Source organism: Amblyomma americanum, chromosome 8 (assembly GCF_052857255.1).
Source record: "Amblyomma americanum isolate KBUSLIRL-KWMA chromosome 8, ASM5285725v1, whole genome shotgun sequence".
Lineage (NCBI taxonomy): Eukaryota > Metazoa > Arthropoda > Arachnida > Ixodida > Ixodidae > Amblyomma > Amblyomma americanum.
The window spans coordinates 23,206,726-23,231,908 of record NC_135504.1 but is presented as its reverse complement, the minus strand read 5'-3'; the positions used below and the strand labels follow the sequence as shown (position 1 = coordinate 23,231,908).

The 25,183-nt window shown below is 50.9% G+C and overlaps 1 protein-coding gene across 2 annotated transcripts in view; it reads right to left on the bottom strand.

Annotated features, from left to right (window-relative positions):
- wge (BAH domain and coiled-coil containing protein winged eye) overlaps positions 1-24,755 on the bottom strand; it is a 185,858-nt gene extending 161,103 nt beyond the window's left edge. For both annotated transcript variants that reach the window (XM_077634134.1, XM_077634135.1), the window contains exon 1: positions 24,552-24,755. The gene's annotated coding sequence lies outside the window, so the exon portion shown is untranslated. The remainder of the gene's footprint in view (positions 1-24,551) is intronic.
- Between the last annotated feature and the right edge of the window lie 428 nt (positions 24,756-25,183).

Genomic DNA, 25,183 nt, shown 5'->3' with positions numbered 1-25,183 from the left:
CACCAGCAGCGAGCTGTCGGCCCAAAGAGTGCAGCACGCATGCGAGGTGGCACGGCTCAGTGGGGCCCTGGAACAAGGGAACCAACCACCGGATCAACCGGGACTTCAGCCCGAGGGATGAAGACATCCGGAAGCCGCTAACACCTCTGCTTAGTAGAGCAATAAAAATTTCTTCCTCCTCCTCCTCCCTAATATTCAAAATGCTTGAACAGGCAGATAAATTTCTTCTTTCAGTTACCTTTTCTTTGGAATATATGCTATCCATTTGAGAACTTTACAAGCCGACAAACCTTTTCTTTTTTTTTTTTGGCCCCGTCCCAATTTACGCACTAAAATGCACCGATTTGGCTTCTGACCATTTAGTGGACAGCGAAGCGGGGAGTGAATATTTCCGTTCGGCGGGCCTCGGTCCCTCGGGCAACGGCGCTCCCTTTACGAGGGCCATAAACAACCGCGACAATGCCACGACACAGCAATGCCTGCGGAAGGCGCCATTCTTCTGGCGCCCCAGGCGTCGCGGGCCCGTTCCGAAAGACCACGAATCGACTCCCGCGCTCTCTAAAGCCACGAACTTTCCGCCAAACAGTGGAGTCTACCTTCGAATAAAGTCCGGGGTGTGAGACACTCTGAGAACGAGCGGATATCACGCGTGTGATCGGCGGAACACAGTGAGCAGCGTGCGGGAACACTGAGATGTACTACAGTCGGCTATCGGTAACTCGAACCGTCAGGTGAGCGGAAATTGCTTCGAATAAAGCGAAGTTCGAATTAAGGGAACCCCCTTCCTGAACCTATATTATTTACGGGGCAGAAGCGTCACTTCAAAATAATCCGGGAATACGAATTGAGCGAGTTCGACTGACGAAAGCCGAAAATATACGGAGGAGGGAGCGATGGAAGTGATGACGCAAAAAAAAAGAAAAAGTGGCGTTCACAAGACAGCATTTTTGTTCATGGCTTTCAATCGGCTACTGATCCGGAGTTCCCGGGTTAGAACCCGACCGCGGCGGCTGCGTTTTTATGGAGGAAAAACGCTAAGGCGCCCGTGTGCTGTGCGATGTCAGTGCACGTTAAAGATCCCCAGGTGGTCGAAATTATTCCGGAGCCCTCCACTACGGCACCTCTTTCTTCCTTTCTTCTTTCACTCCCTCCCTTATCCCTTCCCATACGGCGCGGTTCAGGTGTCCGCCGAGATATGCGAGACAGTTACAGCGTCACTTCCTTTCCCCGAAACCAATTATTATTATTATTATTATTATTATTATTATTATTATTATTATTATTATTATTATTATTATTATTATTATCATTGGCTTTTAAATGGGGCTTTTTAACTTTAAATTGAATCTCGGCAAAAAATCAAAATCTTCGCCATGTTCATCACGGGTCTGCGAAGAGATCGCCGCGCGCCAACGTGGCCTTGCTTGAAGCAATAACGAACAAACTCACTAACACTGAAATCACTATCACTAAAATTCCGCAAATTAGCCAGTAACCCTTTGATGTCAAAGTCGTGAAAAAAATCAAGACTCTTCCGCGTTATGCTAACCTATACAACCAATTTTAAAAGACAATGCCAAAAGTTCGTCAGCGCAGCTCAAATTTAAGAAATCGGCATGTGGCGTATAAGCAACAATCAGCATTCGGTTCATTTTCCGCAATTAGACCATGCGCGGAAGACCGAATCGAATGCTTCTGACCAACTCGAAGACCCATGCAGGGACAGTAAACCAGGTTTTTATCCAACAAATGCTTTTCTATTTTTCCCGCAACATCTGCCAGTAAATGAGTGATGAGGAATTGCTGGACGCTGGCTGGAAGTCGCACATTCACGTCTCCTCATTCTTCGAGCAGCTGGCTCACAGCGACAGCAAACGCTTTGACGGGAAAACGCTGGCTACTGAGAACATGGCATCAAACCTTCCATGCAAGCTCGATGTAGTAGCGACTACAATCGGCGACAAAAGTCTCCAGGACACGCGAAAGCTATGTAAGCGCATAAAAAGAGCGGCGTCTGCCAACGGCCACCTCATTTGACGACACATTACAGAAGATTATGGTTTATGGGGATTTAACGTCCCAAAATCACTCAGGCTATGAAGAACGGCGTAGTGAAGGGCTCCGGAAATTTCGACCCCCTCGGCTTCTTTAGCGTGCGCTGACATCGCACAGTAGACGGGCCTCTAGCATTTCGCCTTCATCGAAATGCGACCGCCGCGGCCGGAAACGAACCCGCGTCTTTCGGGCCAGCAGCCGAGCGCCATAACCACTGAGCCACCGCGGCGGCCCAAAAGAACCACGTAGAAGATTAGTACGGCTTTCACCTCCAGAAGCGTTATCACGAACCACTGGCTACACTAGCAGAGATATCCGCTTTGGCTCTCGCTTAGTCGTCCTGCAGACTTTTGTCCCCGACTGTACACGGCGCGAAAACTGTACATGCGCGAATTCGCGATACATTCATCATTAAAGGGTTATAACGACGACGGACTTTTTTACCAAGCACCTTAACACTCTCCCACCTCATAACGACGACGGAAAGACCCAACCAAATCCGAGCTTATCTCAGAGCGGGACGAAGGCTTCTCTCGCAATGACCACCTGTTACTCCCTATAGCCAAGCCTTTCTCGTGAGCCCAGCCACCCCACACCGCAGATAGCCTCTCATCACTCTGCACGGGCCTTCGCCGCCGTGAAATAATTGAAGCAGCGCACATCGCCTGGTCAAAAGACGCCTGCGTCAGCAGGCCCTCTTTATCGATGGGTTCCAAAGAACTGGCATTTTTAGCGAGGGGGAAATGATGATCTTAGTTATCGCCCCTGTTCAGTGCAGCATGTTTGAATGACTTGAATCTATGAATGGCTGTGTGCTTTCTTCTTATTGTTGGAACTGTATATACGCCCCGTTCCAAGCAAGAAACATCAGTTGCAAGTCAGCGCTCGTCTGTGTCGTGTCTTCCTCTTAGTCCCTGTCACGCTGTTCTGTTTTAAAATCTAGACTGTGTTTCCCCGCCCCTAATGTAGGGCGTGTTATGTCCGCAGTATATATTAAATAAACAAGCACAAAAATGGCGGCCGCGTATCAGCTGCTCTACTCTGCGTGACTGCGTTGCACGGAACTCCTTCCTGCAGGTGGCTCCCGTTCCAGAATGACGACTATACCGTTGACTCCAGCGAACTTTGTAAAATCCCCGCAGGGAGCCTATACCACGGCTATACCTGCATAACACTGCGCTTTACGCTTACTTTGGCAAGTCCATTGCTTCTCGATTCCACCGACCACACCGTGGAAAATTTGGACGATGACGCCCACGGAGACGGAGCTGCCGACAACAGACGTACGTCCTATTTCGAGTGACGAAGGAAGACAGTAGTATACTACTACTAATAATAATAACTTGTTTTTTGGGAAAGGAAATGGCGCAGTATCTGTCTCGTATATCGTTGGACACCTGAACCGCGCCGTAAGGGAAGGGATAAAGGAGGGAGTGAAAGAGTAAAGGAAGAGAGGTGCCGTAGTGGAGGGCTCCGGAATAATTTTCGACCACCTGGGGATCTTTAACGTGCACTGACATCGCACAGCACACGGGCGCCTTAGCACACAGGTGCCTTAGGGCGCCTTAGACAGTGTACTGTAAGTTGTGGGGTCTAACGTCTCGAAGCGACAAGTGTGGGCTGTGAGGGGCACCGTAGTGGAGGGCTCCGGATTAGTTTATACAACCTGCGGTTCTTTAACGTGCGCTCAAAGCGCACAATATAGTGGCTACTTACTAATAAAATAACAATGAAAGGAAAAGATGTTTCTAGCCGCGGCATCTGCCATCTGAACCAGATGCACCTGAGCTGCGGCTAGCGGGAATAAAAGGACAAGGAGAAGGAAAAGAAAGGGGGAACGATAGTGAGAAAGGACAGAGGTTGGGGTAATATACACTATGTGCAAATACAGAACAAGAAATAAATGTTGGGGTGCTGTGCCGCGCATCACAGGAGTCGCCTCGATCGAAATACGGCCGCCGCGGCGGGGTCGAACCCGCGACCTATTGGGATCAGCAACAGAACGCCAAAGCCAACTGAGCCACTACGGCGGATTTAAAGGAAGGAGGGCACCAAGTTAAACGCATTATTAGTTATGTCTGAAATACACCAACTAGCCCACATGTTTACCTTGTTTATTTCTCCTTCCAGCGTTGTCCTGTGTTCTCCTGGTTTCTCGTGCTTTCGCTGGTGAACTGATTAGACAAGTTCTTTTTTTTTTGTCTCACTGGTTCTGTTGCTGGCCTTGTGCGATAGTGAGTGGTGACGATCCGACACACGGATCACTCGCTTTTTTCAATGCTCGCTGGGCTATCCAAACTGCCGTTCCAAGCCTTCGATCGTTCTCGTCTCCTTTTGAAGCCATAATAATAAAAAAGAAAGAACTGCCTACGTAGATAAGAGCAGGCACATGAATCATGCGCCGGCACTCGAGAGCGCGTCGTTCCGACGGGGTCCCGCGGGCGGCTATCAGCGCGGTCGCCCAACTGATTGCGGCCAGAAGCAGGGAAGCTCGTAAATCTGTCGAAGGTGTCGAATGTGCCGCGACCACCGTGCAACGCTGACGCAGTCGCGGAAGAGAACGTAACAATCACCGCGCTTCTGACGCTCCGACTCGTCCCTCGCGTTTCGCAAACGAAACCGGAACGTTTGCTCTCCCTTTACCCGCGAGCGCCGAAGTGATGGAGTCCCGGCAGTGTTTGCGACAGCGACAAACCGCGCTAAAGAAGAAAAAAACGTATTATTGTCGGTAAGTAACGCGTCGGAAGAGATGGAACGCCGAAGCAAGTGCACCATTTTATTCTGTCCTCAACAGCACGTATCCAACGGGCAACTTCAAAAGTAAATGTCGAAGAGTCCCTTTGCTCATCAGCACGAATTTCACCGCTAAACCTACGCTGAAGTTAAATATCTTCCGGGGCACTGTTCGAACTCCGGATCAGTAGGGCGCTCGACTACTGATCCGGAGTTCCCGGGCTCGAACCCGACCGCGGCGGCTGCGTTTCGATGGAGGCAAAACGCTAAGGCGCCCGTTAAAGAGCACGTTAAAGATCCCCTGGTGGTCGAAATTATCCCGGAGCCCTCCACTACGGCACCCCTTTCTTCCTTTCTTCTTTCACTCCCTCCTTTATCCCTTCCCTTACGGCGCGGATCAGGTGTCCAACGATATATGAGACAGATACTGCGTCATTTCCTTTCCCCCCAAAACCAATTATTATTATTAGCTAGTTTACCTCAATGATTAGATGCTGACTAAACAGTATACGCCCCAAGCCTCGCGTGTAACCGCACCGGAGGGAATCGCTAGCTACCAAGGCTTCCTCAGCCCAGACTCGTTCCCCCTCCCTCCAATATCGCGGGCGCATCACGCGTTTCCGGCGCGGTTTATTTTATCTCCGACGACACACTTTTTTTTTTCTTACCGGGTGCGTCCTGGGCAAACGGAAACGCACCGCAGTTCCCCGCCGGAGACCAGGCGCTCAGGAAGAGAGGACGCATTTCCAACCCTTGCGAGCACGCGAGGCAAGCGCCGGCAATACACTATATACGGCTAAAGGCACCGGACTGGGCGTCATCGAGTGTGTGCCTCGAGTATTACCGCATATAGTCGTGTAAGGGACGCTGCCGCCCAGCACGGCACCCGATATTTGTTTAATAATTGTTTTAGAGGGGTGGGGATGGCGCAGTATCTGTCTCATATATCGTTGAACACCTGAACGGCGCCGTAAGGGAAGGGATAAAGGAGGGGGTGAGAGAAGAAAGGAAGAAGGAGGTGCCGTAGTGGAGGGCTCCGGAATAATTTCGACCATCTGGGAACCTTTAAGGTGCACTGACATCGCACAGCACACGGGCGCCTTAGCGTTTTGCCTCCATAAAAACGCAGCCGCCGCGGTCGGGTTCGAACCAGGGAACTCGAGCGCGGCGGCTGCGTTTTTAAAGAAAACGCAAATCGGCAAACAGCGATTAGACCTGCCGCGGTGGCTCAGTGGTTAGGGCGCTCGACTACTGATCCGGAGTACCCGGGTTCGAACCCGACCGCGGCGGCTGCGTTTTTATGGAGGAAAAACGCTAAGGCGCCCGTGTGCTGTGCGATGTCAGTGCACGTTAAAGATCGCCAGGTGGTCGAAATTATGCCGGAGCCCCCTCCACTACGGCACCTCTCTCTTCCTGTCTCCTTTCACTCCCTCCTTTACCCTTCCCTTACGGCGCGATTCAGGTGTCCAACGATATATGAGACAGATACTGCGGCATTTCCTTTCCCCAAAAACCAATTATTATTATTATTAAACAGCGATTAGATCCCACGTGTGTATAATTATCCTCGCGCGACGCGCGTTCCGAAGGGAGCTGCGAACAGCACAATAAAGTAGCCTCACATTAGACACCTTTAGCATACCGTGTACTGTGCTAACGTACCGTTACAGAAGTACCGGGCGCCCGCGCATCTTCAGCGCGCATGCGCAGATCGCCCCGAGGGCGCCAGATGGCGCCACCTACACGGAAGCTACGCACGTGCCTGCTGCACCGGGACCAATCAGCGAATGCGTAGCGGCGGTGCGCGGGCTCCTGGTATTACGGTGACAGGAAACGGTAACGCGGTACGCGGCATGCAAAAGGTGCCCATTAACATGAAGGCACGATCGATTACCGCTTTTTCGGCAGCGAAGCGGGCGAGTAAAAACTGGCCACGCGAGATCCGCCGCGCACCGACGGTTTCGAAGCGACAGCGTCGCTACGGTCGCACCCGAAATCGCATCGCTATCCCTCCCCTTACGGCGCGGTTCAGGTGTCCAACGATATATGAGACAGATACTGCGCCATTTCCTTTCGCCCAAAAAACCAATTATTATTATTATTACCGCGAACACGTCCCAACCTTAATTCTTATTCGGAGCTACTTGCGGTCACGTGACGCCTGCTAAAAAACGCGAAGGCGAACCACAAGCCCGTTAAACCGCAGGCGCGGTTCCCACCGGTCTATCCTCCAACGCGTCATCTCAAAGAAAGGTACAAAACGCTCACGACAATTCGTCTTTAAGACGTGCGCCGTCGCATAAACTGCGCACGCAAAAGCTGGTCCCACTGCAAGACCGATATATTTTGTGGGAAAGTTCTGCTTTCGCGCAAGCAGCCGCACCCAGTCACAATGTCGAGAAAAAAAAAGGTGGTGCTCTTACACACGGTTTCACGGTGTACCCTCTGTGAGAGGTTAGCCTCTAAACAACGAGCCAGCAGTCTAGGCGGAACGCGTCGTTCTATAGCTCCGGCCTTTTGCGTAATCCCGTACTGATAAGGAACAAATGACCTACCCGAACTAAACCAAACACGCCGCGGCGTCTACACTGCTTATAGCTATATACCCGGCAGCCGCTGTGTGCGAATGGCACTGCAAAAGAACTTCACAGGGCGCGTAGATAAATCGAATGTGAATGGGAATTAACGGCCGGTTTCAAAAACAAGAAGGAAGTCTGTTGTTATACTGTTGCGCTGAATTCGAAACCTTTTCTCACGCGGATTACGCGTCCAGGGGAAAACCAGCTAGAAGAAGAAGAGCGCTTTTCTGGGCATAGCACTGTCAGCTCCAACATTTTTAAAATTGTGCGACTCACCTCTTCACGCTTCCCATATAATATTTCTTAGTCAACCTTCCGCCTTTTTTAGTGCCGCCTGGTCTCGATTTCATACCCCGCAGATATGTTACGTGCAGTCCCTCCATGATCGCATAAATATTCATTTCACAGATGTCCGCCAAATATATAACAACTCCTCATCTGTCCAGATTGAATTCGATGACATTTTCCCATCGAATGCAAAGCTGCAGCCCTTCCCGCTTCTTCAGGGTCTGTTGCAGGACCACCTAAGGTCCTTTCCCTCTCATGTTCTTATTGCTACTGATGCCTCGCAGGATCGCGAAAAGGCAGGTGTGGGAATTTTTTCGCCTTCACTGGATTGGTCTTTTTCTCTCCGTCTTCCTGACTTCACTCCAATTTTTCTGGCTGAATTATTAGCAGTAATCTTAGCCTTACGAAAATTAGAATCTACCGTTTCCCAGGTCCTGGTTATGACACACTCTCTGTCCATTTGCTCTTCATTATCCTCACCCACAGACTCTCGGCCATTACGCCTCTTTAAGTTCCTGATTCCGCTCCATCTAAATTCGGTAAGGTTGCTTTGGGTACCAGGTCACATGGGTTTTCACTTAAATGAGGTTGCAGATTTCTTAGCAAGAGCCTCTCTCTGCGGCCCAATTGTTGCTGTCCTGCCAACGTGTGCATATACAGCTGCGGTGAGCTACACAATATTTCGCAGCTACACAATATTTCAGGAATTTTCTACCTCGGCTCTTACATCATCTCCCGAATATCAGCATCTTCTGCATCCTTGGAGCAGCAAAGACTGGCGCTCGCGCAGACTAGAGGTCTCTTTCACGCGTTTGCGTTGCCGGGTTCCCCTTCTAAATTTCTGCCTTCACAGATCTGGCCTGGCGGCTTCCCCACTGTGCCCTTTTTGTGCCGAACCTGAGACAATAGACCACTTCCTGCTGCTCTGCCGCCGCTTCTATCATTTAAGGAAGCGTCTTTTGCAAATTCCATTTCATCAACGGGGCTTGCCCGTGTCCTCCGCGGTTGTTCTTTCCATTGGCGCTTCTTTGCTTGGACGAAGCTACAGGAGTGTGCGCTCTGCTGTGCAAATTTTTCTTCAAGAAACGCAGCGGCTCCCATTCTAATTTCTTTTTCCCGCTCTCAGTCAGTAGGACATTGAAACATTACAGGCATTGTGTACTATTATGCACATTAAGCCATTCTCCCGTCCTCGATCTCCAAGTTAACAGGACCCCTGTCCTTCCGTCGTCCAATCTATCAGACTACATACTATTACCACTCCTTTTCCCGTCAAAACTTTCCTGGATCCAGCACTTAACCGCCTGTGTATTGGCCACTCCCCCGTAGTGGGCATGTGCCAGCAATTTCTGAGGCCTTCCTTCCTTCCTACTTTCAGCTGTAGTGTGCATCAGAATACAGTCGAGACGTGTTAACTAGCAGGCTCTTTAACTAATACTGAATAGTTAACTTTTTCACGACTATCGTTAGGCTCCTCCTCATTCAGGCTCTTAGCCCACACTAAGCACTATCCGTGTCAGTGTCTAGATTTTCGAAAATGACACTCTCGTTGCCACTGCATCGCAAACCAGTTCTGCGGCTGCACACGGCCGAAACCAAAACTGCGCGATCACAAAGAGCGGCTTTTCCGTGGAAGCACCCCTTTCCAGCCAATGGCGTCGGCCGGTTCTCACGAACCTCAGCACGACAATGCAAGGAGGCGACTCCCCAACAATGCAGAGAGTTGACTATCCCGTTTCATCTGCCACTCCCTGCATTGCCACACTAGCAGGATCACGAGAGTCGGCCGACGCCATCGGCTGGAAGGGGGTTCCTATGACGGGGAAAAGCCGCTTTTTTTCTTGACTTGCATCAGATTACAGCCGCGCCTGCGAGCGCGCGTATACATCAGCATGCTCAGACGGATCCAGAGAACAGACGGTTTTCTTCATTAACAAAAAAAAAATCGATGGCGTTGTCATTAGTAGCCTACCTTTAAAATCCGCTAACACACCAGCTGCGCCTCTTTATTCTTTACATATATCAACCCCCCCTGCCCTACACATACAGGCGATTATGCGAGTCCACACGATGGCGTCGCTCCGCCCCGTCCGCCGGCATGTTATCTCGTCCGGCGGGGAAGTTTCGTCACCGCGTGCGTACGCGACCGGCTGATGCGCGCTCCGACAAGAGGAAGAGAACGAAAGACGCAGAGAGAGAAAAAAAAAGAAGAGCACAGCAAACAGGATGGAGGGAGGGGGCGGAGGAAACAGGCTAACGTGCACAGAGCGCCGCGTCGTTTTATGCCCGGACAGCGGCCGCGCAATACGGAATACAAACTGCCTGCCACCACGCGGAGACAGAGAGAGAGAGAGAGAAAAAAAAAGAAAGAAAGGGTGGGGGGTGTCTAAAAACGACTTCGCGCGGGAAAGAAAGAAAGCAACACACGATGTATGCGCCCCAGGCCTCGCGAAGGCGACTACGCGCGTTACAACACGTCGCGCACGGCGGAGCACGTTATATACGTGGCGCTGGGGTCCGGGCGAACGGGATACGCAAAACGTAGTGCGGCCTAACACGCGATTCGGTAACAACTAGGCGCGTGGTCGACTACCCCGCAATGTTTTACACGGCGGGCCGCGGATAACATAACGATTACAAATAGCGAGTTTTGCTATATTCCCATTCTTCTTAAAAAGCTCACGTCGCTGGCTGAATCGAAGGCTCAATCAAGCCTCCGTGGACCACCGCGGTGACCTTGCAAGTCCAGTAGGCGTGGCGGACGATGGGAACGGAACAAAGCCCAAGGAAGGGAACGGGGGGGGGGAGAGGCGATCGTATACGGCGTGATGCGACAAACCTGGGTTAGCAGCATTGGTTGCGCATTTCGCTTCTACAATTATCGTCTTATATATGTATTTCGCCGTCGATGCTTCGTTCCACGCAAATGCTGCGTGGTGTTTCTCGTCGGTAGAGGCGCCCCAAAGGTGGAAGTGGGTTAGTTGGTGGTGGGTGGGAGCGGCGTCACGCAACTGACGAACAGATTTCGCCAAAGTGAGGCTTTTGATGTTAACGTACTAAAAACGGGAGTCGTTACGTACTACACCGGTTCAGATCTAGCCTCCTAGCCAAAAGACGGCGCTTCAATCGCATAAAAGGCGGACAGAAAATAGTGGGGTAATACGGACTCAAGAGCTTTCCCGCCTTTACGGTTCTCCTTTCGTGAGGCACGCGTGTTCTCGTAAGCGCTTTCCAATGTCCGACCGTTTTAGGGCACCTAGAGGAAACAATTAATAGACAGTTAAATTAATTGGTAGCGGGCTAACGCGGTCACAGAGACAATTAAGGACTCTCTCTTGCGCTACCTGTCACGCATCACCTACCGTATCTGTCATTAGAAGGTTGTTAGCATCTATAGCGGATACGCGCTGACGTGCAGTACGGTCCACTGTTAAAGGGAACATGCGATCGCGTAACCTCCGCGCTTCGCGGAGCGCTACTGTCGACGACTTGCGGGAATTGACGGCACAAGACGCATGCGCAGTAAGCGTGGCGGTTGGTCTTTCCGCGCGTGCGCCTGATGCCGCCCATTTTCGCCGCGCCTTGGCAGAAGGGCTTCGCGAAGCGCGGATCGAAGCAACGCAATCGCGTGTTCCCTTTAACAGTGGACCGTACTGTAAACGCTGTTGTGCGACCAACTATACCACCGCGGTGGCTCAGTGGTTAGGACGTGTTCGGGTACTGATCTGGAGTTCCCGGATTAGAACCCGACCGCGGCGGCTGCGTTTTTATGGAGGCGAAACGCTAAGGCGCCCGTGTGCTGTGCGATTTCAGTGCACGTTAAAGATCCCCAGGTGGTCGAAATTATTCCGGAGCCCTCCACTACGGCACCTTTTTCTTCTTTCACTCCCTCCTTTATCCCTTCCCTTACGGCGTGGTTCAGGTGTCCACCGAGATAAATGAGACAGTTACTGCGCCATTTCCGTTTTTTATTAATTGGTTTTTGTGGAAAGGAAATGGCGCAGTATCTGTCTCATATATCGTTGGACACCTGAACCGCGCCGCTGGGGAAGGGATAAAGGAGGAAGTGAAAGAAGAAAGGAAGAAATGGGTGCCGTAGTTGAAGGCTCCGGAATAATTTCGACCACCTGGGGATCTTTAACGTGCACTGACAACGCACAGCACACGGGCGCCTTAGCGTTTTTCCTCCATAAAAACGTAGCCGCCGCGGTCGGGTTCGAACCCGGGAACTCCGGATCAGTAGCCGAGCTCTCTAACCACTGAGCCACCGCGGCGGGGCCGTCAAGATCTAAGGATCCCTTTTTGGTCCAAACGTTTTACAGTTCATATACTCCTTCGCTCCCTCAGAATTAAGGCTGTTACCGCGCCTTATTTTTCTGAAACCTCCTCTCCCTCTGTAGCGAGAATGTAACGCAAGCACCGCGCCCACACCTCGAGCGCGAAGGTTACAAAAGACGGCAGTCGAAGTTAGTGTCTCACAGTCCGAAAGAACCTCAGACAACGGAAGCTGCTCTGCCGGAAAGCCCCACGTCAAAACAAAACCGCGCCTCCGACGAGCGCTTAAATATTCATTCCCAAATCACAAGTGGCGCCTCGCAAGAACAAACTCGCGCGAGCGGCCTGCCCCCGGGCGGCTACAATGGCATTCTGATGCCGAGCACGAAATCCCGGGTTCGACAGCACGTTTCCATTGTGGCGAAATGACGCAGAGGGCGCTCGTGTAAGACGGTTTTCGAAGACGTCACAGAGTTTCCAATGGTGGTCGGAATTAGTCCGAAGCCTTTTACGCAACTGCGTCGTGCCTCATAGTTTTTCAAACAGCAAAAGACATTGTAGCCGAGTTTTCGTTGCGAAAACAGCTTTGGATGTCAAAATAATTCAGCCATCTTTTTTTTTTCTTGAAGAATAGGGCTGCGATTCCGTCAGCGTGGAAGTGTGCTGTGTGCGTGAACTCCTAACGTTTTTGAGCCATTCATGTTACTTTTGTGGAATGGGGGGCTCCAAATTCTCACTAAATTTTTTTTTTCGATTTTTCTCTATTGTAGTACAAATGCACGCCTGAAAGGGTTAGCCGAAAATTCATCAATTAGGACGAAAAAAAAATCCCTATTTCTGGCCCTTTTAGCCTTGCAGTAGCTTGAACACTCGTTCCGTCAAGTTCTAAAAAAGTGATACAAAATCGGTTCGTACTCTTCCCTGGAACTCCACGAAAATTGCGCTTTTTTTGCCAAATTTTTCTCCTTAAATTCCCCTATGAGAAAGGTAGCCGCATGAAACATACATCACTGGACTGACAGTGGCGTACCGACCTTCGCAATGTATGTGCATAGCCGAAGCAGCGGATATTCTACCAAACCATCGAGCACAACAATGACGACGCGTGAGCGCATTCTCACAAAGCGTCATTCCGCGTTATCATAGTCATAAAGCATTCTATGATCATCGCCAGATGTCATTTCTAACGAAAAGGCACCAGAAGCAATTGGTAGACCTCTAGAGAACACACGTAGGCGCCTACGTGTGAGTCTAGTGTGTGTGTGTGTGTTTTTGTTAGCCGTTTACACTTGGCGCCTTTTCGTAAAAAAAAAAAAAAGTCGAACCAATCGGATGTCAGCTCCATATTTTGAATTTTCAGTTATTGCTTTATTTCGCGATTTTTTTTCACTGACGTTTAATTCGCATTCTGTATTCTGTTTACCCCTATACTGTCTAAATGCACTCCGCATCCTGAAGCTAACAGCATGCACTCTAAACAAAAGGAGTAAAAAGGGTGTAAAACTGCCCTCCAGCGCACACCAAAAAGGGTGTAAAACTCCTCTAGCGCACACCCTTTATAAGGGTGTTATAAGGGTGTGCGCTAGAGGACAGTTTTACACCCTCTTTACTCCCATATAGGTGTATTTGTGTTTACAGTGTACTCGACACCCACTTGCTACGATTTAAACGCACCGAGTTGTGTCCGCAGCTGCTGAAGGCTTGGGTACAGAGTGCGACCACAAAAGAGCATCAGCTGAACAAAACCGCCGGCAAAGCTACGGCTTAGTTAAAACATCCCCTCCGTTCTTATTTGATCTCCGTATGGTATGACTTGGTACACGACCCTTGGCTTGGCTTGCGGATTTATTCGACAACCACAACTACAACGGTATCCAGTTACACGATTCAGGGCGATCCCACATTAACGGCTCTCGGCGTACTATTTAACCACAAAACTGAAAACTAACCCAAGTTAGGCGACAACGTGCAATTACTGTTGAACCTAAGAAGACCTTCAAATGGGCCTTCATGGTTTGTAATGTTAACGATGGTTTGCGCCCTGTCTGTATGTGTCGTTCTTGTTTGTGTAAACCATGAGTAGCGCTATAAAAATGTCGAAGATTACAGCTGAACCTCGTAACAACGAAGCTGAAGGTGCCAGGCGATTAATTCGTTATAGCCGTAGCTTCGGTATAGCCCGTGTTGACCGAGCTCCTTCCAAGGGGAATCATTACTTCGCTATATCCAATATTTCGTTATAAACCGTTTCGCATAAACGAAGTTCGAGTGCACTACTAAGCACTGCTATAGCGTGCGCTGTTTCCGCTTCTGACACGCCCGATTCGTCGTCCTCGAAGAAAGAATATAGTCGCAGATTACACAGCCAGAGCTGCGGTTCCTTCTAATGTGGTTGTCTACAGGAGAACGCGAAGTATGCATCCGCCAGTACGCTTTCGCGGCTATAGCTAAAACTGCGCTCGCGTCAACAAACGCCGTTTACAACAGGCGCGTTTCATTAACTGCGTAAGTGACGAAGAGTGCGACACTTTCGCCGCATTGTACCCGTCGACAAAGTACAGAACACCTCGGCGGAATTTTCAAACTCGTAAAAAACGCGACCACGAGACAGCGATGAAACGCGATCACCGCAAACGTTCTCTTTTTTTTTTTCCACGTTCAGGTATCACGGTCGACTATCGTCGGATAAAACTCGAGAACAAAGCGGCTTTTCCCCGTCGAAGGGCCCCCTTAATTCCAGTCAATGGCGTCGGACGATTTTCGTGAACCTGCTAGCCTGACAATGCAGGGAGAAGACTATCTGGGGCAATGAAGGAAGGAGAATATATACCGTTTTTATCTGCCACTCCCTGCACTGCCACGCTAGCCGGTTCATGAGAATCTGCCGACGCCATTGGCTGGAAGCGAGTCCTTTGACGGGAGAAAAGTCGCAACGTTCTTGAATTGTATCCGACTGCCGCGTGGTTCATATCTGCAAGCGATGGGTCTCTAAAGAAGTGCATATTCGTCAGCCGGTTACAAACTGACAACTCGGCGCATCGTCGTCGAACACGGCATGGGCGTGCGTGTTCGCGTTAGGATTCGGCCCGGTACAGTATGCCTATTCAAGGGCGGGTATAATAAATCCCTTTCGGAACAGCAATTTCATTTTTCGGTTTCACAGCGATCCTGGAGTCCACGGCTAAATGCGGAGAAGCCTGCCTAACGGGGGCCCTGGACGCGGCGTGAAATTATCGATTACGAGATTACCTTTACGCCAACTTTTTCGGGCAATGCTTACGAAAAAAAAAACCAGCATAAATGCATCAACACAAAGCAGGAACGAATACATCTACTGCAATGTAAGCTAGTCTCTTGAACGATGTAATAAACAAAATTTTCGACTTCATTTTCGTATACGAATCGACTACGCGCCGACTGGCAGACAACAGTGACGGCGATTGCGTCGAGTCGCATAAGCCCTCGACGCAGGCCGAGAATAACAAATGTACAACCGCGCTGGAACGCGTAAACGTGTGCGCAGGTGCGGCGTGTAAAGTCTATGGCGCAAAGAGAGAACGCTTTTTGTGCGCAGATATTGCACGTGTGTGTGTGTATGTGTGTGTGTGTGTGAGGAGGGGTGCACACTGGTGCCGTGAACGCGACCACCGTGTTGTTCCCGGCGCACATTTGTTTTTTTTTTTCCTTTTTCCGCAAGCATGGCAACGTACTTCGGTAAACAGCGACACATGATACGAAGTCAATGGGGTCGCGCATGCTCTATTGTGCGCACCGCACTCCCAGCGACACAAGAGCGGGGGGGAGGCTTCGCAGCGCTGCTCATTAGCGCGCGGTTCGACACCGACGAACGCGCAAGGCACCTGCGCTAAACTGGAGCGCGCGCAAAAAAAAAAGCCTCGGCCTGCTCCGCCGCCGGAAGTGCGCAACTGCCCGCATGCAAACGCTCATAAGTATATTCGGCGGGAAGCAGATTCGTTTGGTAATTCGTATTCGAAATGGAAGCCCCCCCCCCCCCCCCCCCCCCCCCCCGACACCAATGTACTAAGCGCAGTAACGAGTTCACCACCCCCTGCAGCCGAAACACGGATTCCCGAGGAAAAAAGCAAAACATTAAAAATGCGTCAATATAGTTCTTCTGTCGCATGCGCAGTGTTTTGGATATACTCTACCGGTACGTCCAATCTAATATGAAAGTGAAGAACACATCATAAGCTAGTTGGTCGTTTATCGCAATGAAAACAGCGCAAACTTGACGAAGGACGCAGAAAGGGAATACGAGACACAGGCGCCGAACTACTACTTGTTTCGATGCTTTCAGTATATTTACCGAAGTATCGGAGCAATAAACCTTCAGCGCCTGTGTCTCATCTCCCCTTTCTGCGTCCTTCGTGAAGTCTGCGCGGTTTTCATTGTGACCAGTATGAAACAGAACAATGTTTGAGAAATTAATTATGACTCCATAATTATGTGCGACAGGTACAGTTTCTCTCGTGTCCAAACTATAGCTTTCTTCTCCAAAAGTCCCTTTCGACTTTAGCAAAGAAATAACACAAAAACTCGCCCTTTTGTGGATCCGGAGTTCCCGGGTTCGAACCCGACCGCGGCGGCTGCGTTTTTATGCTGGCAAAACGCTAAGGCGCCCGTGTGCTGTGCGATGTCAGTGCACGTTAAAGATCCCCAGGTGGTCGAAATTATTCCGGAGCCCTCCACAACGGCACACTTTTCTTCCTTTCTTCTCTCACTCCCTCCTTTATCCCTTCCCTTACGGCGCTGTTCGGGTGTCCGCCGAGATACATGAGACAGATACTGCGCCATTTCCTTTCCTCAACAACCACTTTACAATTTACTGCACTCGAGTGTCTCCTTTCCTGTCCCTATAAACACAGGGGGTGGGGCACCACCATATTGGGCACTGGACTGTGCTCATAGTACAGGAAAGAGTTGGGGGTTAAGCTCCCCCGCGTTCTCCCCACAGTCCAGAAAACCAGTTTGCCCGAGGGTTGTGAAAAGGTCCATAAATACAGGGGGTGGGGGCGCAGTACCGGCCTCAATAAATAAATTTTCCCTTCTCACTATACATGGTTTTCAGCAACGTCAACAATGGCCACCATGTTTGAGACGAAAAGCGCGGCAAAAACCTGCGAGATTTTTTGTAATCCGGTTTTCGCGACCTGCAACGAACGGCGCATTGTCTCTGAGACGAGAACCCGCTACGCCGCGTTGAACCGCACCTTCCACCCCTAATTCTACCATACAGGTAGGGAGGGGGCCCTTCGGTTAGTGTTTTTATTTTTAGTTTATTTTCTTTTCGAAATTCGGAAGGTAGAAAACGTATCTTATCTTGAGAGTTTATATTCGGGGAGAAATCGGGCTTTTCCAGAAATTACTGTGGAACTGGGGTTTTTCCGCTTATATCTCCACTAGAAAAAAAAATATGTATACTAAAGAGCTCAGAAAAGAGCCCATTCTCGAAATATATAAAACCAGCCATTCGCGGAAATCGCGATTGGTAGACATTGTTCCCGACATTTTTTTAACGAATAGCTGTGCCTGCTTATGCTATATGTCCAAATATGGGCACGCCTTCGACCTCCTCTGGCTGTCAGGGAGGACCGGCAGGAAACAGACCCCAGCCGATCGCGCTTTCAGCGAGAACCCGAGACGCGCGGTGACTCAGAATGGGGGAGACGAAAAACCCTTGCACCCTTTTGATAGCCCTAAGCCACATCAGCCTTGTTTACATGAACGAGACAACAGCGCATCGCACTTCCTATAGCGTATCTCGCGGAGCCGATACTCCACTGTTTGCATGTCTACCATCAAGTCTGGCGGGACGGTGACCCCTGGCCCTCCCGGCCCCATCTTGAGGGCAGCCTGCTTCATCATCCGGCTGGGGGGGGTGGGGGGGGGGGGGTATTGTATAGCCACCACAGGGCCGAGAAGGAAGGGGCGCCTCCAAACCCCTTTCCATTCACCGCGGAAGCCGACTTTCGTTTCTCGATGTACAGTACGGTGCACTGTTAAAGGGAACATGCGGTCGCGTCGAAAAAAACTCCGGACCATAATCAGCTCGGCATTCTTTCCGGCTTTCCTCAACAGCGCCTCGCGGAAAGTCAACTTCACGCGACCGCATGTTCCATTTAACAGTGCACCGTACTGTACACCCGTCTGCCGCATTGGTGCCGTAGTGGAGGGCTCCGGCATACTTTAGATCCCCAGGTGGTCGAAATTATTCCGGAGCCCTCCACTACGGCACCTATTTCTCTTTCTTCTTTCACTCCCTCCTTCATCCCTTCCCTTACGGCGCGGTTAAGGTGTCCAACGATATATGAGACAGATACTGCGCCATTTCCTTTCCCCCCAAAAAACCAATTATTATTATTTCATTGATGCGACGCGCTTTCCTAGCACATTATCGCCGTTTGCACGAATGAGATGAGCCAGAAAGCTGATGCGATGCGCCAGTTGTCGCAGTCATGTAAACGCAGCTATCGAAGGTAGCTGTGCATGAAGGAAAATTGGGAGCGCTGCCTGGAAACCTATGGGAAGCAGGCCTGTCTACAATCAAGGGCTACCTTTTACTATCGGGGCACGTTTTCAGCAACGCGCGTTTTCGGGTAGAAACCGGGTTCGAACCAATTTTCAAGAAACGTTTCCGGGGTGCAAGAGTCGGAAACGTTTCTTAAAAGTTGGTTCGAACCCGGTTTCTACCAGAAAATGCGCGTTGCTGAAAACGTGCCCCGATAGTAAACGGGTTCGAACCAACTTTTAAGAAACGTTTCCGGGGTGCAAGAGTCGAACCCGACCGCGGCGGCTGCGTTTTTATGGAGGAAAAACGCTAAGGCGCCCGTGTGCTGTGCGATGTCAGTGCGCGTTAAAGATCCCCAGGTGGTCGAAATTATTCCGGAGCCCTCCACTACGGCATATCTCTCTTCCTTTCTTCTTTCACTCCCTCCTTTATCCCTTTCCTTACGGCGCGGTTCAGGTGTCCAAAGATATATGAGACAGATACTGCGCCATTTCCTTTCCCCCAAAACCAATTATTATTATTATTATTATTATTATTATTATTATTATTATTATTATTATGCGAGAGTCGGGCAAAGTCGGGTTTTACACGAAAGCGAAGGGCCCTAAACCTGGGTGGTTGTACAACGGGTTGATGAGTCATCTTTCTCTTTCCAGTTCTACGAGGGCATTTCGCCGAAACTATTCGCGGAAGCTGGTTTACGCGAGTTGCATGGGAACAGCGAAAATTAAGTCGTTTGCGGTAAATTACTCGCTTAACGGATGCACAATCAGCCACTACGAAATAAACATTCTTATCATTTTTTACGGTAAATTACTCGCTGAACGGATGCAGAACCAGCCACTACGAAGTAAGCATTCTTATTGTTAAGGGGACACGCACACAAAATTTCGAACGCAACCAAACGACATGATTTCCTTCGTGCGCATAAGGAAATCCCTCCTAGCAAGTTTCAGTCGCATCTTAATGAAATGGCAGCGCACAAGCAAACACAGACAGAAAGAAGGGGGACAAGATGCAAAACTAGCCCAGTCTGCCGCGTTACTGAGTTTCAGTCGCAGCCGTTGAACGGAACATAATTCAATATGATTCTGAACGTTGCCCGAGCAAGCCGCTCGGCAATTCCACCCGCGCCGAGTGAAGTCAGTGAGCACTTGCCGTCAATTATTACGTCACCGAAAAACAGACGCTGTTCTCGGAAACAAACAGTGCTTGCCGGCGACGTCATCAGTATTGCGGTGGTCCAGGCTGACCGGTAGACCATGGCGTCAAGGCGCACTTCACGCTGGCGCCGACTAAGGCCAAAACAGCCGGTACAAAATCGTTCGTAATTAACTACGAACTCAGCGCACTGGTGGTTTGAGCTCATTTTCATGATTACTAGCCCTGAAGGCCTCTTTCAAGGCAAAAAAAAAAAGCAACCGGAAATCCAAAAAACTGCGTGCATCCAATTCATTACTCAGCCAGGAATATCACTTCCTGTTCCCCACATCTTATCACTACCGCCAGATCAACAAGGAGCCAGCCCTATGCTCTGTGTCCATGCGCCTCCCGCTCCAACGGACACCGCGCTATCAGCGCCACACTCTAGACAAGAAAGGAGTAAAAAGGGGGTAAGCCATCTTCAAGAGTATTTTACTCCCTTACAGGCGTATTCCTGCTTCAGAGGCGACTTCGCGAGGCGTGCAGCATTTGTTCCCTATAGACACCGTTCCGTACGTGCTATTTCCTGCGCGTGCTCCCCCTTGTAATCGAGGGCGTAAGGAGGAGGAGGAGGAGGAAAAAAAGTAACGCGGAGGCGCGCACTTCCTCCGTGATCCCGGCTTAATAATAATAATAATTGGTTTTTTGGGGGAAAGGAAATGGCGCAGTATGTCTCATATATCGTTGGACACCTGAACCGCGCCGTAAGGGAAGGGTAAAGGACGGAGTGAAAGAAGATAGGAAGAAAGAGGAGCCGTAGTGACGGGCTCCGGAATAATTTCGACCACATGGGGATCTTTAACGTGCACTGACATCGCACAGCACACGGGTGCCTCAGCGTTTTTCCTCCATAAAAACGCAGCCGCCGCGGTCGGGTTCGAACCCGGGAACCCCGGATCAGTAGTCGAGCGCCCTAACCACTGAGCCACCGCGGCGGGGCTTCGGAAAAGCTTTCCTGCAGAGGCTCCACGACCGGAAACGGAAATCAGCCGATGAGCGACAGGCGCGCTCGCAGACAGGGGGTGCGGTCATAAATAAATCGCGCCTTTTTATTTTTTTCAAATAAAAACATTTATAGTTTGCAGTAGGTGCAATTTGTTCATTTGTGCGCATGCGCAGTTCTTGCATCACAAGCAGTGCTGCCAAGCGCCCCCAGAGTCTGCGGGCGTTAGTGCGCGCCAGTGTCGGACATGTTTCCGTCGCTTGCGACCACGAATCAAAAGATGCGTACACGGTTCGTTCACAACCAGATTGCTTTCCAGTTAACTCCCGAGCGAGATTGCAATGTCCTCAGAAAACATTCTGCCCTGAATGTCGAGGACACTTTACAACATCAGTGCGGGGGTCTGCCTCCGGAGTGAACACCGCATGATCAGACTTCCGAGTCTCCCTCTGCTGGTCAGTTATAATGTTACTGCTCCATTACTGACAGCTCTGCTTTCTCCAGCTGAGACTGCAGTTTGAGGCGTTTCAAATTAAGAGTGCTGCCGACTCTCGTTAGTTCTTATTCGCTTAATACGCATTTTCGGTTTATCCGAAGTGAAGCACATGTCTGCCTCCGCGACAACAGGCACATTAAAAACCTCAATTCGAACGCATTTTCTGTACAGTTCGAGGAGTGCGAATTACTGAGCGTAAACTGCAGCAGTACTAACATTGTTGGTGCAATCCACGAGGGTCAGGCAGAGGGCGCTGCAGGGAATACGACGTGAAACAGAGCTCTAGGGAAAACAGGGATGCTGACGAAATCAGCACTGGGAACATACAGGATTTTTAAGCATGAAATTGCCAAAGAAAATATCTATGATAATCGTAGGGGAAGTTCTTTGTTGTTTGAAGCCAGGACTGGAGTTTTGCGGACTAAGACGTATAGAGTCAGGCACCAGGAGATAGACACTTTGTGCGTTGCGTGCGGAGAGGAGGAGGAAACGGCTGAACACTTGATACTTTTCTCTAAAGGGCTTCACCCTACAGTGGAAGGCAGCGGGGCTGACTTACCCAAGGCATTGGGGTTTAGGGATAGTGGATTTTAAGAGGTTAGAAATAACCAAGCGAAGGTTATACGATTGGTGGCTAAAATCAAGAGTAAAATTTCACAAGTCATTGCTAGGTGGCTTGAGCCACCGCCCGATTTAAAGGGTTCAGCCGTATCCATCCATCGTGTGGCCACGTGATTAGGTCGGGCGAGGCCTGGGTGTACAGACGCTATTACGAACTCCAACGGTGTCATGTCGCACAAAGCATTACTAGCAAAGGTCGCGCAGTTCGCAGTAGTGGATTCGAAAGGCCGGCTTATTTGGCAAAAAAAATAACAGACTAAATGCCTGCCAACTCTACGCGTACAGTGCTATGACTGACGACCGCTGCCTATCAGTGCCGTTAACCCCCGTTTGTAAGACCACGCCAGTGCCTTTTTAAGGGTTAATAAATGGCACGATCCACACTGCGCATGCGTAAATTCAACGCTATTCGCAGCTGTCCCATACAACGAACGCGCGAGTCCAAAGCCGCGCGGGTTAAACGAGCTCTTCGGACAAAAATCAACGTCAGCAATGGCAGAAACCACGTGGCTCGAAAAAATAGCGTCACGCGGAAACAGCGAAAGCCCAGCTGGAACAGAAACCGACGACCGCCCTGAGCGGAACACAGTCCAGCCGAGCCGATCAATCAAGCGGGAACGCCAGCGTGCTTTTCATTAACGGGAGTGGCTTTCCGCAATCCTCGCGCACAATCAAGGTGCCTGCGCTAAGATGGCGGAAATATTGCTGCGGTGTTTTGTGACATTACTCGAGATCACACATGTCCAGGGGTCTTCCACAATGTCAGAACCGCGACGTGCAACCGCCCGTTCAGGAACACACGACTTCGAAATCTCGTCTCCCGATATCCAGGCCTCGCGCAGAGGAACTGAGGTCCGTTGTTGGGGTTTGAAATTTAACGTGCGCATGTTGTCGGTCTGTTGAGTTGCCAGTAAAACGTAAAAGTCGTTCCTTTGCAGAAAGGGAACTGAACGAGCTACACCCGCAGTTTCGCAGATGACGTCACCAGCGGCGAGGTTCAGTGGCTTCGGGGTCGCAAAGACCACGTGCTCGGGGCGTGGCGCCCTGCTACAGTGCGGCTAGACTTGGCGTCTGACGTCATAGACATCCCATCATCCTGTTTGTACTAAGCAGCAGGGAAAAAAAAGGCAGCTCCTTGAGTCGGGCTCGAGACCCGCCAATGTGACGGCTGAAATGACGTCACTGGCATCTACTGTTACTACTACATTAGTACACTGTCTTGTCGCTGCAGTATACGCCGCGCGAAATTAACAAAAATTAACCGGTAGTTTTTCATTGGTCTCGTCTTCTACACTTCCACAGCCAGAACAGGATAAGGCGTACGCACATTCCAGCCAACGTCGAAGTACGTACAACTATAGCGCCAGGCACCCTGCCGCACTCTATCGCGCTATCAAGTAGAGGGCATATCAAGCACGCTTATCACGGAGAAGCTCAACCCCAATCTGGCGGCTCAGTAGTGGCTGCTGCTTGCTCGAATGCTTAAGCTGGCGGCTGAACAAGCCGCGGTAGGAATGCGAAACGCGGCCCCGCTCAAAGCGCCGTAAGACGTTCTATATTAACATCGCTCAGAGGCCCCGCAGTGACGCAGCAGAGCAAGTCGCGCCAGGGGAAGCGACAAAGGACGCTGCCGCATCGGCGGCGCCGAAATGGCAGCTGACGAGTACAGTATACGTCCAATTGAGGCTCCTTTTGAGGATGATGCATGACAGCGATCGAGGTTCCCTTCCTGCCTCGACTGGACGCGAAATCCTCGTCACTCGAGATCGCTGCAGCATCAGCACGCGAGAGTCAAAAGCACCGCCTCTCTGCCGTCGGAGTTCAATCGCAAAGAAGCCCCTTCCACTGCTTGGCAGGCAGAGAATATATGCGCAACGGCAAGACACGCATACACACACACACACAGGCACGAAATAAAAAAAGAAAGAGCCCAGGAACGCAGCCGCCGAGAGCGATAGAACGAGTCTGCCGTCGCTCGCTCCTTGCTGCGCGCCGTCGAGCCAAAGTTGGCGGCGCAGAAACTGGTTATGCCGCCCGTGGTTCGCCAATGCAAAAGGCCGGCTTCTGGTGCGAGGGGACCAGGCTGCTGCGGCGTCTAGCCATGGACACGCCAGACGCCGACGCGACGAAAGTCGACGCGAAAAAGACCGCGCCAGCCGAGGGGAGAGGACCGACCGTACGTGAAAAGGCAGCACGACGACGCAGGCGGCGACCTCGTCTCTCGCGGGGAATATAATCTCTAGGCTGTAAAGTGCATGCTTAGAAAGCGCTCCCCGCCGTTGCGGCTCCGCTGAAATAAAAGCTCGTCGAGCGCGCGGCACGCCGCGCGAGAGGAGCTGGCGGACTTTTAAAACACATGCAGAGGACATTTAAAGAGAGCACGCGCCGTAGCCGCCAAAGGACAGCGCCGAGTCGCTACACTCGCTGTAGCGGAAAGCGGGCCGGCGGCCGCGTATCGCGTGTCACTGCGTTTTCGGCAGTTTAAGAGCACGAAGGGTTAGAGAGACTCGCGGTATCAGTCGTGCGCACGGTGGTCTGTGTCGCCAGCCGTCGCGCCGCACTGTAGTTAACAGCGATCGCCGCCCCATCAACGACTCATCGTCCGGCTGGGCATACCGTGCCCGCGGAGTGGTTCACTCGTTGGATGCCAGGTTAAACACGAGGCGTCTTGTGACAACGCCGGCGTCATATTTAGCGTGAGAGCGGCGAGCCCGAAGCCAGGTTTCGAGGAGTTCGGCGGGCAAACCGGCTGTGGTGGCAGCTAAGCAGCGCCCGTCGGGCGGGCGAGGTGCCGGGGCGGAGACAGGCCGCGGTCGGGCGGCTACTTACCTCCCAACTGCACTTTGGACCGGGTTCGTCGAAGCTACGGGCCGATGATGCGTGTATCCGCACGAGTATCCAAATCGTATCCGCAGCACCCACGTATACGCGAACAGCACAACACATACGCTGAGAACCACAACATAAATATCGGAGCACCTTTTTTCAGAGGCAAAAATGGTCGGACTCGCGCATTGCAGGCAGCGAGGAGACGGCGTAGTAACCTACGTCACTGCTCGGGTCGCCCCTGGCTGTTCGCCCATTGGTCAGGGAGGTGTGGCGGATGCAACTCGTGACCAATCCTAGCAAAGCCTGAAAACAAGACAGAAAATAAAACAAAGGCCGTCCTTACGCTTGTGGCGACAGCTGGTGAGTACGAAAAGTAGCTGCGCACGGAGCGCGACGCTCGCGACAGTAAGGAGGCGTTGTGGCCTCCGAGACGTTAGTACATACAGTTTTTAATCTCGGAGCCTGTTTTTATGTAAGCGGAAGAGGGCGGTGTTTTATTTTTTATTTATTTATGACGCGAAATTATTTTATTAAAAATTTTTCTCTCCTTCTCTTTGTATCTGCCTCTCTCTGCCGTTGATGGCGTGGTGGAGCATTTGGAGAAAAGGCTGCGCGCTGCGCTTTCTTCATCC